The following is a 16,553-nucleotide window of genomic DNA, read 5'->3' on the forward strand; positions in this document are numbered from 1 at the left end:
AAACCACAGCTCGGAGAGTCCGCGGCATCAGCTGACACGTCCCGCTCGGGGGTGAATCAGGGAGGCCAGGAGAACCAGGAGACTGCTGCCCGCCGTGAGGGTCCCGTGCCTGGAGCGGGACGGGGCGAGGAGACAGTGCGCAGCGGCTGAGAAGAGGGGTATGTTCTGAACAGTTTATCTGTTGGAGACTCGGCAGAAAATGCATTTTAAAGATCCTTCCGATAGGATTCTGAATAGAAATGGGTGCACATATGATCTCTATCCATATCCGTTTATTCTATCTATGTTTTTCCTAATACCAGAAATAACTTGGAAACTATAAGAGAAAAATAATTCAATTCAAACTGGCCACAGAAACAAATCACCCAAGAAAAGCCTTAGCCAGAGAATTCTTGGACTTCTATGAGGACTATCCCGCACCGTGAGGGGGGGTCCGCACAGAGAAGCCCACACCGCACAGCTGGACAGGAAGGCGGGTGCCCCGCAGACACCAGCTCTCCCCAGTGGACAGGCGGGCTTGATTCTGCTCCGTTCTCAGGGCACCTGGAAGAAGGGAGGACTTGAAAAAACAGTTCTAAGTTAATAGGGAAGATCAAATATATAGAAATGGCAAAAAACAAAAAACTGACAAGGAAGGACTAATCCTGCCAATGATTAAAACAGTAAGGACGACTCCAGGATCTTAAGGAAATTGATGCCTAGGAGATGGGCAGGGAGGTGGGCCTGTCACTAAAGGATATTCACCTAATGATTCTGGGCCACTTGTACATTGTATCTATTCAAAACATAAAAATATTTAAAGAGCAGGCACACTGGCAAGATTTATGCATTTAGATACAAGCCAGGGTGGGGCTGGGGTGGGGCAGGTGGACCAAGACAGCAGAGTTCACTGCACACAGGTGCTTGAAGGCACAGTGAAGCCAAAATGGGCGTGAATGCAGAAGACAAAGAATACTTGATGAATTACCAAACTAGACATTTTTGAAGGAGGGAAAAAGCCCAGCAAAACATCATACAGCAAAGTAAACTGTAGAAGGATTACAAAGTTAAATGCAATAAAAATAAAACAATAAAAATCTTGAAGAAGGCAGATATAAATATTAGATCTTTGGATGGGGAAATTTTTCCCATTTTAAAATCAAAGGATAAGGTAAAAAGAAAAATCAATAGATATGATGACAAATTGAAGATTTCTTTACGCTCAACAGCTACATAACCAAAAGCAAAAGACAAAAACCAGACTAAGAAAAGTATTATATGTAAATATCAGGCAAATGTAATGACTACCCAGTAACAAGTGATCCCAATAGGAGATCCTAAGGATGCACATTGACAAAAAGTTTATATAAAAGAACTCTAACCTATCAGTAAGCATATAGAAAGCTATAGGAAGATCATCATAAAATCAAATGAAAGAAAAATGTTATTATAGTTATGGCTTTAAGAAAAAAAGCTATCCATTATTGGGCTGGGTTGTATTAGTAGAACTATTTTGGATGGCACTGTGGCAAGAAACTCAACTGTTTCTTGCTATTTAATCTGGTAATTCCACTCTATTTTAAGAAGTACTTTTTCTTTGCAAACTCAAGAAAATAATCCTAAGTAAAGAAAGAAAAACACTTTTGCACAAACATGTACACCTATATAATAGACAAGCGAAACATGAATATCATGGACTGTATATGGTGGTTTGTATAAGATGTCCTGTAATGCACGGTACGACCCCACTTCATAGAAGAAACCCTCAGGCAGCAAACAAGCCACACACAGGAAAAGAACAGAAGGAGACACACTGGCATTTTAAGAGTGGCTTTAGGTGGGGAACTGTGGCTGTTTTTCCACCTTCCACTATTTCTGCAGCCTCTGAGTTTATACACATGTACTACTTTAATTAAAACAATGCAACAAATATTATTTATTTTAAGCAAGTTCACCAAATTACCATGGTTTAATGATATCCTCATCTCATAGGACATATTTGGTCCATTAGCCACAGCTCTGATTGTAAGCTAAAATATTAAAAATCCTAATTTCCAATAACAGAGGAGTGAATATATGGTAAATCCAGCCACAAGACCACTATGAAGCCTTTTAAAATGACCAAAACTAGCACAGCGAGACAAGAGATAATCTCATTCTTACATAAAGCCTCCTAATTCCAAGTGATGGGCTCTGAAATATCTCTAGATGGCAGACTTATTGTTCACTTTAATTTACCTCTTTTTGTTGTTCAAAATATTCAAGCACTCTAAAAAGTATGTATTACTTTTTGAATCATAAAACAAACCCAAGGCCACTTATAAAAGAACATTTCAACAACTGTGCTAGGACCACTGGACATCCACACATGAAAGAAGCCGGACCCCTTTCTCACGCCGTGCACGGAATTTAAGTCACAGTGATTGACAGACGTGATGCAGAGAGAAAACAACAAAGCTCTTGGAAGAAAAAAAGTGTGGAGTCAATCTTTGTGACCCTGAATAAAGAATGATTTCTTCAATATGGCACCAAATCACAAGTGGGAAAAGGAAATAGGTAGGTTGGATTTCATCAGAACTAAGATCTTTCATTCTGCCAATAGTACCATGAAGGAAATGAAAAGACAACCCAAAGAATGGGGGGAAATATTTCCAAATCATTTATCTGATACAGGACTTGTACCCAGAATATATAAACAACTTAAAACTCAAGAATAAAAAGATAAACAACCCAATTAAAAACTGGAAAAAGGATCTAAATAGACATTTTGCCTAAGAAGATACACAAATGATTAATAACCACATGAAAAGATGGTCAGCATCATTAACTATTGAGGAAATGCGAATCAAGACCACAATGAGATAGCGCTTTGCACTTAATAGGATGGCTACAAGAAAAAAGACAGACAGTAACAAGTGTTGATAAGGACATGAGGACATTGGAACTCTCAGATCGTGCTCATAGGAAGGTAAAAGGGTGCACCTGCTTTGGAAAAGAGTCTGGTAGTTCTTCAAAATTCTAACTATAGGGTCATCATATGACCCAGAACTTCTATACCCACGAGAAGTGAAAACATATGCCTACACAAAAACTTGCGTGGAATGTTTATAGCAGCATTATTCATAATATCTAAAAAGTGGAAACTACCCAACTGCCCACCAAATAATGAGTGGATAAATAAAATGTGGTATCAGGCAACTAATATTATTTTGCAATAAAAAGGGGCAAAGTATGGATAAATGCTATGACGTGGATGAACCTTGAAAACACTCAAAGGGGAGACGAGAGTTACAAAGGAGCAGGTCCTGCATGGTTCCACACATGTGTAATGTCCAGAATAAGTGAATCTAGAGACACAGAATGAGACTAGTAGGTGAAATGTATGATATGTGAATTGTATTTCTACTTTGTTGTTAAACATACACAGAAATAAAAAATGAAAGAGGGTAGGGGGCAAAGGAAAGGGAGGGGTAGGGAAGGGTGGCAACACTCACTTTTGAGCCTCTGCTATGCTCCAGATAGGAGCCAGAGGTTTCACGGGTGCCAGTTAGCTCACTGAGTCCTTACCACACCTCTGTGGGTCAGTGCCACCGTCTCACGGTGATGCTCACCTCAGTATCCAGAGCGGTGTTGTCCCCAAATGCACAGTGGTTAAGTCTACACAGCCCACTATACTTGTCCTATTACTTTAGCAGGGTATTCTATTACTTGGTCTATTACTGGTGTCAGGGCTGGGAAGGTAATGCCAGGTCCTGCTTAGGAGACAACAGGTGGTCCCCCTGCCAAAGTTAGGGTAAGAGAAAACCTCACAGCTCCAGACAGGATGGGCTTCAGAGAGCCTGAGGTACCAGACCTTTGGCCCTGAGGTCCCATGCATTACCTCGCCATTTCCCAGAGACCACTAAAGCCCCTAAAACCCTCGCACCCAGGGTGCTACCTCACGCTCTGGCACCTTGCCTTTCAGTGTGCTAGACATTACTAACTACCTCCTCTGGGCTGGGGCAGAGACAGTCGGATCCAACTCCTGCCCTACACAGAGCTCTCACCCACCCATTGATCCACCCATCCATCCATCCATCTATCCATCCATCCATCCATCCATCCATCCATCCATCCATCCATCCATCCACCCATCCATCCATCCACCCATCCATCCATCCATCCATCCATCTATCCACCCACCCATCCATCCATCCATCCATCCATCTATCCATCCATCCATCCATCCATCCATCCATCCATCCATCCATCCATCCACCCATCCATCCTTCTGTCCACTCACCCATCCATCCATCCATCCATCCACCCATCCATCCATCCATCCATCCATCCATCCATCCACCCATCCATCCTTCTGTCCACTCACCCATCCTTCCATCCATCCATCCATCCATCCATCCATCCATCCATCCATCCATCCGTCCACCCATCCATCCTTCTGTCCACTCACCCATCCAGCCATCCATCCACCCACCCATCCATCCTTCTGTCCACTCACCCATCCATCCATCCATCCATCCAAAACTGTGTACAGAGCTCCTTTCATCCCTACTGTTCTTGATGCTGAGCATCCATCACAGAATAAGGCATATTAAGTCAGTTCTCTATACATCTTACCTTCTAGTATATGTAGCATAAAACAAACATGTAAAATAACTTTAGATACAGATAAGCACTATGAGGACAATAAAACAGTAAAGGATGAAGACAGTTTGGCATAAAGGGATGACTTCTCTGAGGAGGTGTTGTTTGGACTGAGGTTCAGGCGTGGAGGAGCCATCTAGGTGAAGGTCTTGGGGGGGGCCTTCTGCAGAACAGCTGACATGTCCAGAGGCCAAAGGCTGGAACGTGGCTTGTTCGAGGGACAGGACAAAGGTCAGTGTGCCTGGAGCTTAGTGACTGAGGGAAGGGGACATTTGTGCTGGGTCTCAAAGAATGACACCTTGCCAGGCAGGGAGAGGAGCAGAAACAGCAGAGGTGGAGACCAGGAGATACGTAAAGTTTCTTTGATTAAACAGTTCATTTACAGATAAATAGACCAGGGGGATAGAAAACGCAGGAATCTGTTCAAGAGCATGTGGAATATGATCATCGTGGCTTCTCAAGTGAGTCGGGGGAAGATGAGGTTTTCAACCAATGGCTTTGGGACACCTGGATAGCCACATGGACAAAGATAAAATTGGGCGCACTCGTAACAGATGCCAAGTGGATCACAGCTGAGACCATACGAGTGCTGGAAAAAAATCGGATGACTTCCTTTACAACCTATGGCAGAGAAAAGCTTTGTAATTATGACTCAACATCCAAAAGCAATGAATCAGAGACAAATAAATTTGCCTAAATAAATTGAAACATTTGTAGGGCAAAAGACACCATGAGCAAGATTAAAAGACACACAAAATATTTGCAATAGCACAGTTCCTGTGGAAGGAGTTGGGAACATTCAGCCAAGTTACAAGTACGTTTGGCTTTGGCCCTGGGTCCCACTGCAGCAAAGCTCTGCCCAGGACACCCTGGGAAAACACAGTCACACATGCACAGGGTGACTTTCCCTGGTTAGGCTCAGTGGCAGCAAAGACTGGAAACTCCCCCGAAAGCCCACCCAAGGAGATTGCTGGGCTGAATTCTCCGGGCTCCACTGGGAGGGCCGTGCAGCCACAGGAAGCCACAAGGGAGAGCGCGGGATTGGGTGTGTGGTGCCCTCGCTGAGTGGGCGCCATGTGAGCGAAGGAGGCGCAGGGCAGAGTCTGGGGCCAGTCGCACACAGGGCTCGGGGGCCTCTTGCATTCTTTCCTTAGAGAAGCAACGGGACAAACCCCAAACTAATGCAAATGTGCTGCTGGGGTGGGGGGCGCGGAGCAGGGGCAGGACCGGAGCCTGACTTCAGTGGGCGCCCTAGTGGTGCGCAGTGCCCCCCTGGGTGTGCGAATGCCTCACCAACAGGAGCAGTGAAGCCAGCTGCTGACCAGTTCTCAAAAAGCAGTGTTCTGTGTGTGAAATCTTAGTGAGTTATATTCTAAGGACAAACAAAACAAAACATCTTTAAGAAAGTTTTCTAAGGAAAAGGGAAGTGAAGGAGGCAAGCAAGGAAGCATTTTCTTTCCTGGTGGGAAGTGGGGGGGGCTTCACGAGACCCCTTACCCACCCCCCCACACGTGTGGGAATTCCCTCTAAGGCAGGGCGCAGAGAAGCCGGGAGGCGGGACAGCCCTTGGCGTTCCCTGGCAGCTGAGAAGCAGGCAGCGGAAGGCACGGCCACTGGTGGCCAGGCATCCAGATGGAGGGTCCGGGCTGGTTCTGAGGGGCTTCTGCAGTGGCTTTGAGCCTCTGGGTGGAGTGTGTGCGGAGACACAGTGGGTGCTGAGGAGGGGCCAGGGGGACCCCTCTGCTCATGCAGGCCCAGGAGTCCGACTTGCACTGGGCGCTGCCCGGGCTCCTGCAGGTGAGGCCCTGGGGCTGGTCCTCGCTGCTCGTCCCAGACCCCGCTGCCCCGCAGGCCATGGTGGAGCGCTCCGGGCAGCCCTGGGGCAGGGGCACCTGCAGGGCTGGGGCTGGGGCTTACAGCAGCAGAGCAGGGCATCCCAGGGGGGAGGCTGGGTGGGAGGGACGGGGCAGGGGGCAGAGAGGAAAGAGGGGCCAGTGCTCACTTTCTGGCAAGGTGCTAGGGCCTCACACCAACATCCTCTGGTTTCCACAGATGGAAACCGGCCAGGATGGGGACCTGGCCAAGGCCGCACAGCCAGTGAGCCCCAGGTGGGCGCACGACGGACCCCGTCTCCTGGGTGCTGAAATGTGCTGACTGCTATTCACAGACACCCCTCCCCGGGCCTGGGAATGGGGGGTCCCAGGCTTCAGGGCTGGCTCCAGGCCCCATCTGGCTGGGGGTGTCCAGTGTGGGGGCTGCCATGTGCTGGGAGCCCCTGGCCGGAGGCTGTCTGAGCTGGCAGATTTCTGCAGCCCAGGAGGGGCCTGGCCAGCTCCCCCAAGATGTGCAGACCCTGCCTTCAGCTCAGCAACGAAGGGCAGGCACGGCGACAGGTGCCATCGCCCCAGGCTGCCTGTCACTGGAAACCAGCTGCCTCCTGTCAGCAGCTCATCAGTTCCTAGGACAGGCAGGCCTGCTCAGGGCTCCTGTTCCTGCCCAGTCCCCTCCAGCAGGCCCGCTGCCCAGAGGACGGCAGAGCCCAGCACACTCACAACTGACATATGTTCCCACTCCAGCTGGGGTGGGGCAGCTGACAGCCCCGGGGGTCTGGGTTGGACAGGAGGGCAAGACCCTGCTGGGAGATGGGGGAGGAGACTCAGGAATGGGGTGCACGATCCAGGGTGAAGGCAGGCGCAGGGGTGACCCAGGGTGAAGGCAAGCACAGGGGTGACCCAGGGTGAAGGCAGGTGCAGGGGTGACCCAGGGTGAATGGAGGCTTGGGGGCGAATGCAGGTTTGTGGGGGTGACCCAGGGTGAGGGCAGGTGCATGGGTGACCCAGGGTGAATGGAGGCTTGGGGGCGAATGCAGGTTTGTGGGGGTGACCCAGGGTGAAGGCAGGTGCCGGGGGTGGGGGGCGCAGAGGCTTCATGGAGGAGAGGCTGGCTTGGGAAGGCAGGGGCAGAAGGCAGACAGCACAATGGGTGTGCCAGGCCAGCAAGGGCACCACTGCTAGAGGCCAAGAGCCCAGCTGGAGGGCAGACCTAGTGGTGGGGGCCCCAGGAGGCATCCTAGCAGAGCTGGTTCAGGGGCCCAGTGAGCAAGAGGAAGGGGCAGGGGCTCCAAGTGGGGGCCATGTAGATGGGGTTCTCACCTGGGCACACCGGCCTGAAAGGAGTGTGAGCTCGGGAGGGAAGGAATGGCACCTTCTTGCATGAGCTCTGACTGAGTTGGCACTTTCTTTTGTTGTGAGCGTGGGTGCAAAGTGACAGCGAGGCCCAGCAAGGCCCAAATGAGGCCACGGAAACTGCTGTCGCACAGCAGTGGACGCATGGCACATTGGTCAGGCCCAGGGCCACTGAGCCTGCTGAGGTCAGCTTCCTGCATGATGCGTTAGGGAAAAGCATGCAGACCCACCGCGAAGACTGGTCTTCTGGGTGCTTGCTGACCATCTCAGTGCCGCGTGTTCCCTCTGAGAGCCCCTGCACCCCACGGAGAAGGGCCATGTGTCTCCCAGGCTGGCGCAGGGCCATGGTGCACGGGTGAGGTGTAACCGCTGACCTGCAGGTGGGAAGAGGAAGCTCCTTGGGGACCGAGGGAGAGTCCCGAGGAAGAGCTGAGGCCCAGGGGTGGAGGCCACGCCCTTGCCCACACCCACGGCTGGCTGTCGGCAGCGCCCAGCAGGGGCTGTTTTTAGCCCTGCTCTAGGCAGGCTGTAGCGGGGGCCAGGCAGGCGTGGGGGACTTCCGAAAGTCATGCCAGGCTCACGGGAGCTCGGCTCCAATGCGAGGACCAGCCCTTAGCTGGGGCTGGGGGGGTTGATGGGGATGAGGGTGGCCTGCCTGATCCTGAGGCTGACACTCCATCAGCCCCACTCCCCCTGCCTTCTCAGAGCTGGTCCTCAGGAGCAAGCCTTTTGGGGGGCATGCCAGGGCCTGAGGTTGACGGTTGTACATTTACTATAACCACAGACTGGGGTGCAGGAGGGGCGTGGGGTCCCTGTAACCTGAGGGAGTAGCCAGATCCGCCTCCGCCTGCCGGGCATCCTGCAGCCCCACCACCTCCTTTCCCTTCAGTTCCCTCTGCTCTGAGGCTGGTGGGACCCACAGGTGGGCTCACAGGTGACAGACTGAAAGCAAACCAAACCATGGAGCTCTTGGGGGGCTTCAGGGCCACATGGAACTCCCTTGTGTGTTAGGGGATTCAAAAGCATTTTGTGTTTATGGGTGGCATCCAGTGTGACATTTTTTTCTGGCTGGAGGATTTGGTGTTTGTTTCAGGGGTCTGGATGGACATACCAGAGCAAAAATCATGGCCCTGCCCATACAGGGGTGCAGAAGGCTGCACCCCGAGAGGCCTGTGTCCTGTGGGTGTAAGGCCAGGCACATTAGGTAGTGACCCACACCCTGCTTGGCCGCAGCAGCCCACAGCTTGCCCGGCATCCCCTGCTGCTCTTGGTGCACACGGCTCTGCACTGCAGGAGAGACCAGGCGGTCTGTGGTAGGGAGGCCGCTGGACCCTGCCAGGGGTCACTTCCTTCAGAGGCCAACACGTGGCCATGTGCCCAGCTGCGTGCATGCTCTCAGAGTTCACCCACAGAGGCGTTGGTGTAGGACAGTCCCGGACGGAGGACCGGCTCTGCCACTTCTCCGTGTGACCTCGGGCAGGTCATTTACTGCCCCTGGGGCTCAGCTTCCTCTCCTGGGCCAGGAGGCTCAAGATGGTGCGCCCTGCACCCACCGAGCAGGGCACCGAGCAAGCACATCACAGGGCCAGGGTGGGAAGCCTGCTGGCGGGCAGTGCCTGGTCCCAGGCAGACCCTCTGCCATCTCATCGCCAGGTGACAGGGTGCGGCCCGTGGGCACAGCCACTGTGGGCGGATGCCACGGCAGGTGCTCCGCGCGGGCGGGGGCAGCCGTGGAATGGGGGCGCCCGTCGGGGCCGCTTCTGCTCCAGCAGGACGCCGAGCCTGTCGGTGGCAGAGGAAGACTAGCATCTCCACAACGGGCTTCTGTCACCGGCCACCGAACAAAAGCTTCCCTTTCCCGCCCCTGCGGCCCTGCGACCACAGAGTCCGCATTGTTAAGGGCGACGGATGCCGGCCGCTGCCGCGCGCCGCCTTCCCCACCAGGGCGCCGGGCCCACCCCCCGCCCGGGCTGGCGCCGCCCCCGGCACACTCGCTGCAGCAGACCCGCCAGCCGGGGGCGCGGCCTTGGCCCCGCTTTATTCCCGAGGCTGCGGCCGCCGCCGCCCCCGGGCGCTTTCCGGAGCTCGCGCGCCCCCTGCTGCGGGAGGCGCCCGGGCGCCCGGCCTCCGAGCCGCGGTCGGGGTGCGTGGGGGGGCCGGTCTGCGGGTCACACCCCGAGGGCGCGGCCTGCGGGGCCGCGTGGGACCCCAAGACAGATTCTGCCCCCGCCGCCCTCGCGCACGCAGCTCCGCTCGGGGGCAGCGTCTGGCTCTGACTCAGGGCTGCCCGCGGTGCTGCGAGGTCAGCCCAGAGGGGGCTGTTCAGGGAGCGGGGCAGATGGGACACGGTGCCTCCCTCCGGGCCTCCCTGCGCCCCCCTTCCCGCGGCCTTGGCGGAGCCCCACCCACCCTCAGGCACCGCCCGTCTCTGCCCCTCTGACCCCCTTTCTTGGCGGATGTGCTGGAAGCAGCGTTCATTCCCACGCAGGACAAGCGACTGCAGGGTGTGTGCAGAAGCCGCCGGAGAAGGAAGCTATGGGACAGCTGGGGTCCTGGCACCTGCGGGCAGAGGCCTGGCTCACCTGCTGGATGGGCATCGCTCCCAGGGCTTCACCTTCATGCAGCTGCTGCCACACAGTCCTGGGCAGGTGGCACCCAGGAAAGAGGCACTGGGCTCGGCTAATGACGTGTTCCAAGGGTGGCTTGAGCTCCTGCGGGGCAGGGCTCCTGGTCTGGTCTGCCCAGTGGTGTCTGGCAGGGAACACACTTGCCAGTTGTACACTGGCTGGCTGGCCAGCTTGCGGGTCCGCAGAGCTGGGGTCTCCATCCCACGCCCTTGGCTGGTCTCTTGCTCCGTCCCAGTGAGCGGCCTGACTTCCCAGTCATCCTTCGCTGAGGGAGGCTGCCTGCTGGCTGGCCAGTGGGTAACAGAGACCATCTGGGAGTGGCGTGAGTGTGCTGGCCGCGCCGGTTCTCACACGGCTTGGAAGTAACAGGGGATCAGACCATGTGGCTCCAAGGTCTGCAGGCCAGGGAGGCCACACCCCTCTGTCCCTTCCCTTCCTGAAGGCCAAGGCCTCCCCTCCAGCTTTGCAGGCCTCCTTGCTGGGTGAGAGGCGGAGCGGCCCTGTGGGGTTTGGGACCAGGAGGCTCATGCACAGAGACGGGCCCCCTTCCTGGGACGTCAGACCTCTGCCTTTGGGGCCTGTGCTGGCAGCTAACAGGCACCCCGCCATGGCTCTGTGTCCAGTCCCCACCCCCGAGCAGAGCATGGCCTCCCCTCAGCTCCCCCCACACTGTCCGGAGGGGTCCTGCACCGTTTCCATGGAGAGCTCACTGCCTTCCTTCTGGTCCGTCTCCCACTGTCTGCCGTGAGCTGAGCCCCATCAGTCCCCACACCTCACAGCGCTCAGCAAGGGGTGCGGCCTGGCCCCTCCCAAGGCTCCCTCCTCTCCCCGGCTCCACTGCTGAGGAAGGCAGCTGCTCCCCGTGGCTCACGCCATCTGCTGAGCCTCCGCCCCACCCGACGCCTGCTCGCTCTGCTCCCCGCAGCTCCTCCCCGGACCCTGTGGGGCCCACCCCCAGCCTTCCTCTGCACCCCAACTCCTCCTGTGCCCCAAGTGGCCCACAGCCCTGAGAATGCCTGGCACACCGCCTCCCTCCCAGGGCCTGGCCCCTAGCCTCGGGGCTCTCCTGCGTCTGCCCCCTCTCCGGCCCTGGACCCGCTGCGGCCTAGGAGAGCCCCTCCTGACACGTGGCTCCCTCTGCTTGCTGGCTGTTCCGTCCATCAGCTGCCTGCTGTCACGCTTCCTCCGGGGCCGCCAGAGCCTGTCACATCGGCCTGCCCATATTCCGTCATCCTTGTTTCACTCTTCTTCCCACAAGGCCATTCCTTGGATCTTTCCAGCTGTTTGCCTGGAAAAACACACACCACCTGTTTCAGTGGCCTTCCCTGATGTCCTTCCTGCCATCGTCCTGGTCCCCCTGAGCTGGTGGCCTTCATGGCCACCCCGAGGAGCCAGCGACCCTCTTCTGGTGCAGTCACATACTGACCCTCCTCCCTCACGGCTCACTTTGCCGTCTAAGACACAGGAAGGTGCCGTCTTTGGGGGGGCCCAATCCTATGCCTGTACCGCCGCTGCAGGGGGTGTAGGATGGAGGAAGATGTGTTAACATCCTTGCCTATTAGCCACAGGTGTTTATTTAGTAAGAAATAAAATGCCACAGGTCAGTGTAGGTTGTTACATGCTGTCAAAGCCATCTCTGTCCTTGTTTCTGTGTGCCTGTGTGGGACCGTCTAGGTCTAGAAGGTGGCTGGGTCCACTTCCCCACGTCCTCACCACCATTTCACAGACACTAGAGGTGAGGTATGCTGAGGGATGCCTGAAAACCAGGCTAGAAAATCACCCACCAGTTTAGAGATGCAACGTGCATTCTTATCTCTGCCTGGACTCTGGGAAGAAAGTGTCTCCTGAAGGATCAGCCCCCAGGCCTGTTCCTTGAACATTTTGGGGGATGTAGGTTTGTACCATGTGGAGTTCTAAGCCAGGGTTAACGTTTAATTAGTCCCTGCCCAGTGCTGGGTGTCTGGAATAAACAAAAGCAAAATTATGCCTGAGGCCTGTTCCAGCACTGGGTCCTAAGGCTTCTCAGTGTGTGTGTGTAGGTGGACCTTCTGAATGTGAGTTCAGCAGTCAGTGTTTACCCAAACTGGGAGGATCAGAGACCCCAAGGGCTTTGTGTACTAAAAAACCTGAAAGTAAATATAAAATAAGTGAATAAATTGAAATCTTAAGTAAAGAACAGGTTTGAAAAAGAACAAAAACAAACTTCTAGAAAGGACTTTATAGGTAGTGGGGTTTAATCTTCATAGAACAGTTAAAAACCAACTTAGATTCAGCTGAAGAGAGAATCAATGAACTAGAAGATAGAAGCTATAGGCTGAGCTGTAACTCCGCAAATCCCTCTGTTGAAGTTTTAACTCCCAGTACTTCAGAATGTGACTGCCTTTGTATACAGGGTCTTTAAAAAGACAATTAAGTGGAAGTGGGGTCATTTGGGGTGGCCCTAATCCAATTAGGTGTCCTTATTAGAAGAGGACATTAGGACATAGACAGGCACTGGGACGCCCTGCCCCCATGGGGCCTGAGCTGCAAGCTGGGCTGGGAGGCACGTGTGGCCTTGGCTGAGCCCCTGAGGTGGCCCCCAGAGGGCCCCTCCCACTCCTGCAGACGACAGGGCCTTGGCGATGCTTTCCCAAGTCCTCATCTTACAGTGTCATTTATTCATTCACTCATTTACATATTAATTCAGCAAACATTTACTGAGCACCTACTGTATACCAAGCTCTGTCTGAGGCAGACCCCCGAAAGGCGACAGGGCCATCTGGCTGAAGCTGGGAGAGCGGTGCCCTGGACGCTTTGGGACCCCGAGGGGGTGCCTAACTTGTTGGGGCTCTTGGAAGCCCTGACAGAGACGTTGCTTGAACTGCACTTACAGACCAGACTAGGAGGTGCGAGCACGGCAGGCTGGGGTGCGGGACGCAGGAAGGCTCCAGGCGGGGTGGCTGCCACCAGAGGTGGGTGGGGCTGCGTCGCAGAGGAGGGTGGGTGCTGGGGTGGAGCTCCGCCCTGGCCGCAGCAGGACTGCTGGGTGAGTCGCCCCTGACAGGGATCAGGGGGTCAAAGAAGTAACTGGAGAAAATTTCCAGAACTGAAGAGTGGAGGCTTCCTGATTAAAGGCCTCTGGATGCCCAGCAGTGGGGGTGGCGGGGGTGGTGGGCTGGGGTGTCTGTGTGAAGGCACAGGGCCTGGGGCTTTCCTCAGGCCTCAGGTCCCATCCCTCTCCTCCTTCCCCCAGCCAACGCCCCAGCCTCACCGGCATCACACACTGGCCTGGGCCACCCGACGGGGCCCAAGTGCATCCCCAGGGGCTCTTACCAGCCCAAGATGCTGCTCTCTGCTGGGACCATGCACATGGCCTGGATACCCCCAGGGAAAAGAAACCAGCTTTCTGCCTCGCACCCTCCGGGGCAGTTACAATCAGAACATCAGATAAAACCAGTGTTGGTGAGGATCGGGATCCCCAGGCACTGCTGGGGGACCTAGAATGGCACCAGCACCATGGAAAGTAACCTGAGCTCTGCTGAAACAAGTGGGCACAGAGGTACCTGGGCCCCGGCCACACCACCTGTACTGGCCCAAGAGAAGGGAAGACACAGGTGAGTGGGAAACACAGCGAATGCTCACAGCAGCGTTACTCGCGGCAGCTGAAAGGTGGGAGGCACTGAATGTCCATCAGCTGAGGCAGGTGTGGGCACACGTCCGTACAGGGGAGCCCTACTCAGCAACAAGAGAGAAGCGCTGATTCACGCTGTGACACAGACAGACCTTAAAAACAGGACGCTCAGCAAGAAAAGCCAGACACAAACGGTGGGCTGAATGAGAATATGCAGTGGTGTTTTCTGTTTATGTGAAATGTTCAGCGCCAGGAAATCTGTGCCTGGACAGAGGATAGGTGCTGGCTGCTCCAGGCTGGGTGGGTGGGGCACGGGGGTGGCAGCTGAAGCCTAGGTTTCTCTGTGAGATGGGGAAAATGTCCTAACATTGGCAGTGGTGATGGTCGCCCACGTCGGCACATGTACTAAAAGCTGTTGAACAGCACACGATAAATGGGTGAATTATATGGCTGTGAATTACATCTCAATAAATCTGTTACAAAAAAGCAAAACGAAATAGCTATACCAAAAGCAGGGCATAGGACCAGACCTCCAGGACTGATGGGTGAGCAGGTGGTGGGTGCTTTGCCTTCATTCATGCCTGGGGTGGAGGCTGGGATGTGGGCCGCCCGGTCCCCCACGACCCTTCTGGGGTGAGGTAGGGATGGGGTCGGGGTCCAGGCTCAGCCTGGCTGTCTGCTCCCCACACTCTCCCCAGAACCAGGACATCTCCGTTAGCCTGCACACAGAGGGGCATGGACCAGTGATTATTTCCCATATGTCACCCCGATGTGGTTTTTTGAGCATTAAGGGAAAGGTACTGGTAAACACCACTTATTTTTCTCCAGGACATTCAACCCAAGTGTGGATTTTGTTTATTTGCAGAGAGGGAGGCAGGAGGGGTCTCTGGGCAGCCAGGCAGCGATTGCAGGAGGAAAGCCCAGGCTAGAAGGTGCTGGAATATCTGAGTCCATGTCCAAGTCCCACAGAGGAGAGAGGGTGGCTGGGCCACCTGAGAATCTCTGGAATGCCAGCCTTCCTGGCAGAAGGCAGAGGTCCTGGGACAAAGGCGGTGGGGGCGGGGTGGGCGAGGTGCTCAGCGCCTTCCACACGCCCTCATTCGCCCAGCAGTTCTGCTAAGGGGGGCCTCACACTCACTCAGCAGAAGTCCCATTGTTGAGTGAGTGAGTTGGGGGCCGCCCGCTTCGGTGGAGAGGAAACCGTCTTCAGGGTGAGGGACTCACCTGAAGTGCTGCAGCTGGTGAGGGCTGGGCAAAGACCTTAGAGCCCCGAACCACAGCTGTCTGCTGCAAACCACACCCCGTCCCACAGGGACTGGGGCAGAGTGGGGTCCTGCAGGCTCACCGGGAGCCAGACGGCCTTCACTGGAGGCTGAGGCCTGTCTCAGCGGCGCTCTGCTTTTTCTGGATTAAGAAAAACATCGAGCAAAAGTCTGTGCCTGATTCGTGCCCTGTCAGGTAGGACTTTCTGCGCGGGCTCCCCTGCAGGGAGGGCACAGCGTTTGTTTCCTTGGTGGGTTTTCTCGGTCCGCGGAGTGAACGCAGCTCCGGGCAGCTGTGTTAGCGTCACGGTGCTGAGAGGAAAGCTGGCTGCCAGCACTCCCCACCCGGGCTGGGGGGCCCCAGAGGAGCCTGCCCTTGGCCCTGCAGCTCAGCTTTTATTTCAGGGGAAGAGGTCCCCACCCGGGCTGGGGGGCCCCAGAGGAGCCTGCCCTTGGCCCTGCAGCTCAGCTTTTATTTCAGGGGAAGAGGTGCTGATGCCCTTGGCCACCTGGTTTGGCTCTGGGGCCCCAGAACTTGGAAGTCCATGTCCACTTGAAGAAAAAGGGAAATAACTACCAACTTTCCCAGGGGTGTTTTCTTTTAAACAGCAGGGTAGGGGTGAGTGCAAAGAGCAGGGCCTGGAAGTGCAGCCACTTGCCTCCCGCATGGCACCCCTACTCCCAGGCGGAAGCACACAGCACGGGGAGAGCCGCCCACCCCACAGCGCTGGCCTTGACTGCAGCTTTGGGACACCTACCTGACAGGTGCACCAAGTATTTGCCTGGGCAGAGAACGTGGGAAAGTGTCCTGAGTATCTTGGCTGCAGTGAGGGATCACTCCCTGCAGGAGGAACACCTCTACCGATGCTGCCCCCTCTGCGCCTGTGCCACACATCGCCAGTCAGTCCAGGGGCACTTCCCTTGCAGGTGGGAAAGCAGCCTCAGCCCAGCACACAGCACCTCCTACAGGCCGACACAGGGTGGTGCAGTATGAGACTGGTGGTTCTGGCTCTGCAAACAGGCAAAGTCGTGAGCACTTTTGCTAAGGGACATCTTGCAGGGCCTCAGCCTGCATCTCATTACCTGGAGGCCAAACCCCATGAGTCCTGGAACAGGGCCCCCGAGGACCTGCGCCCACTGCCCCAGCCTCTCCACGGGGGCATTGAAGGGGAGGGCTGGAAGCTGACAAGCAAGAGAGATCTGGTGCCTCCCTGCCCATGCCCTCCTGCAGACCCAGGGCGGCTCT

The 16,553-nt window shown here is 55.2% G+C and overlaps 2 long non-coding RNA genes across 2 annotated transcripts; both read right to left on the bottom strand.

Moving 5' to 3' along the window:
- Nucleotides 1-263: 263 nt before the first annotated feature.
- Nucleotides 264-10,842, bottom strand: LOC118970785 (uncharacterized). The gene is made up of 3 exons (XR_012123201.1): nucleotides 10,391-10,842; nucleotides 8,039-8,182; nucleotides 264-543 (listed from the first exon to the last, which is right to left on the bottom strand). It is a non-coding gene; the product is annotated as an uncharacterized lncRNA (long non-coding RNA).
- On the bottom strand, nucleotides 4,529-8,030 carry LOC140844722 (uncharacterized). Its single transcript, XR_012123202.1, has 3 exons — nucleotides 7,776-8,030; nucleotides 5,917-5,995; nucleotides 4,529-5,244 (listed from the first exon to the last, which is right to left on the bottom strand). It is a non-coding gene; the product is annotated as an uncharacterized lncRNA (long non-coding RNA).
- Nucleotides 10,843-16,553: the final 5,711 nt, after the last annotated feature.

The sequence above is a fragment of the Manis javanica genome, chromosome 12 (genome assembly GCF_040802235.1).
Source record: "Manis javanica isolate MJ-LG chromosome 12, MJ_LKY, whole genome shotgun sequence".
Lineage (NCBI taxonomy): Eukaryota > Metazoa > Chordata > Mammalia > Pholidota > Manidae > Manis > Manis javanica.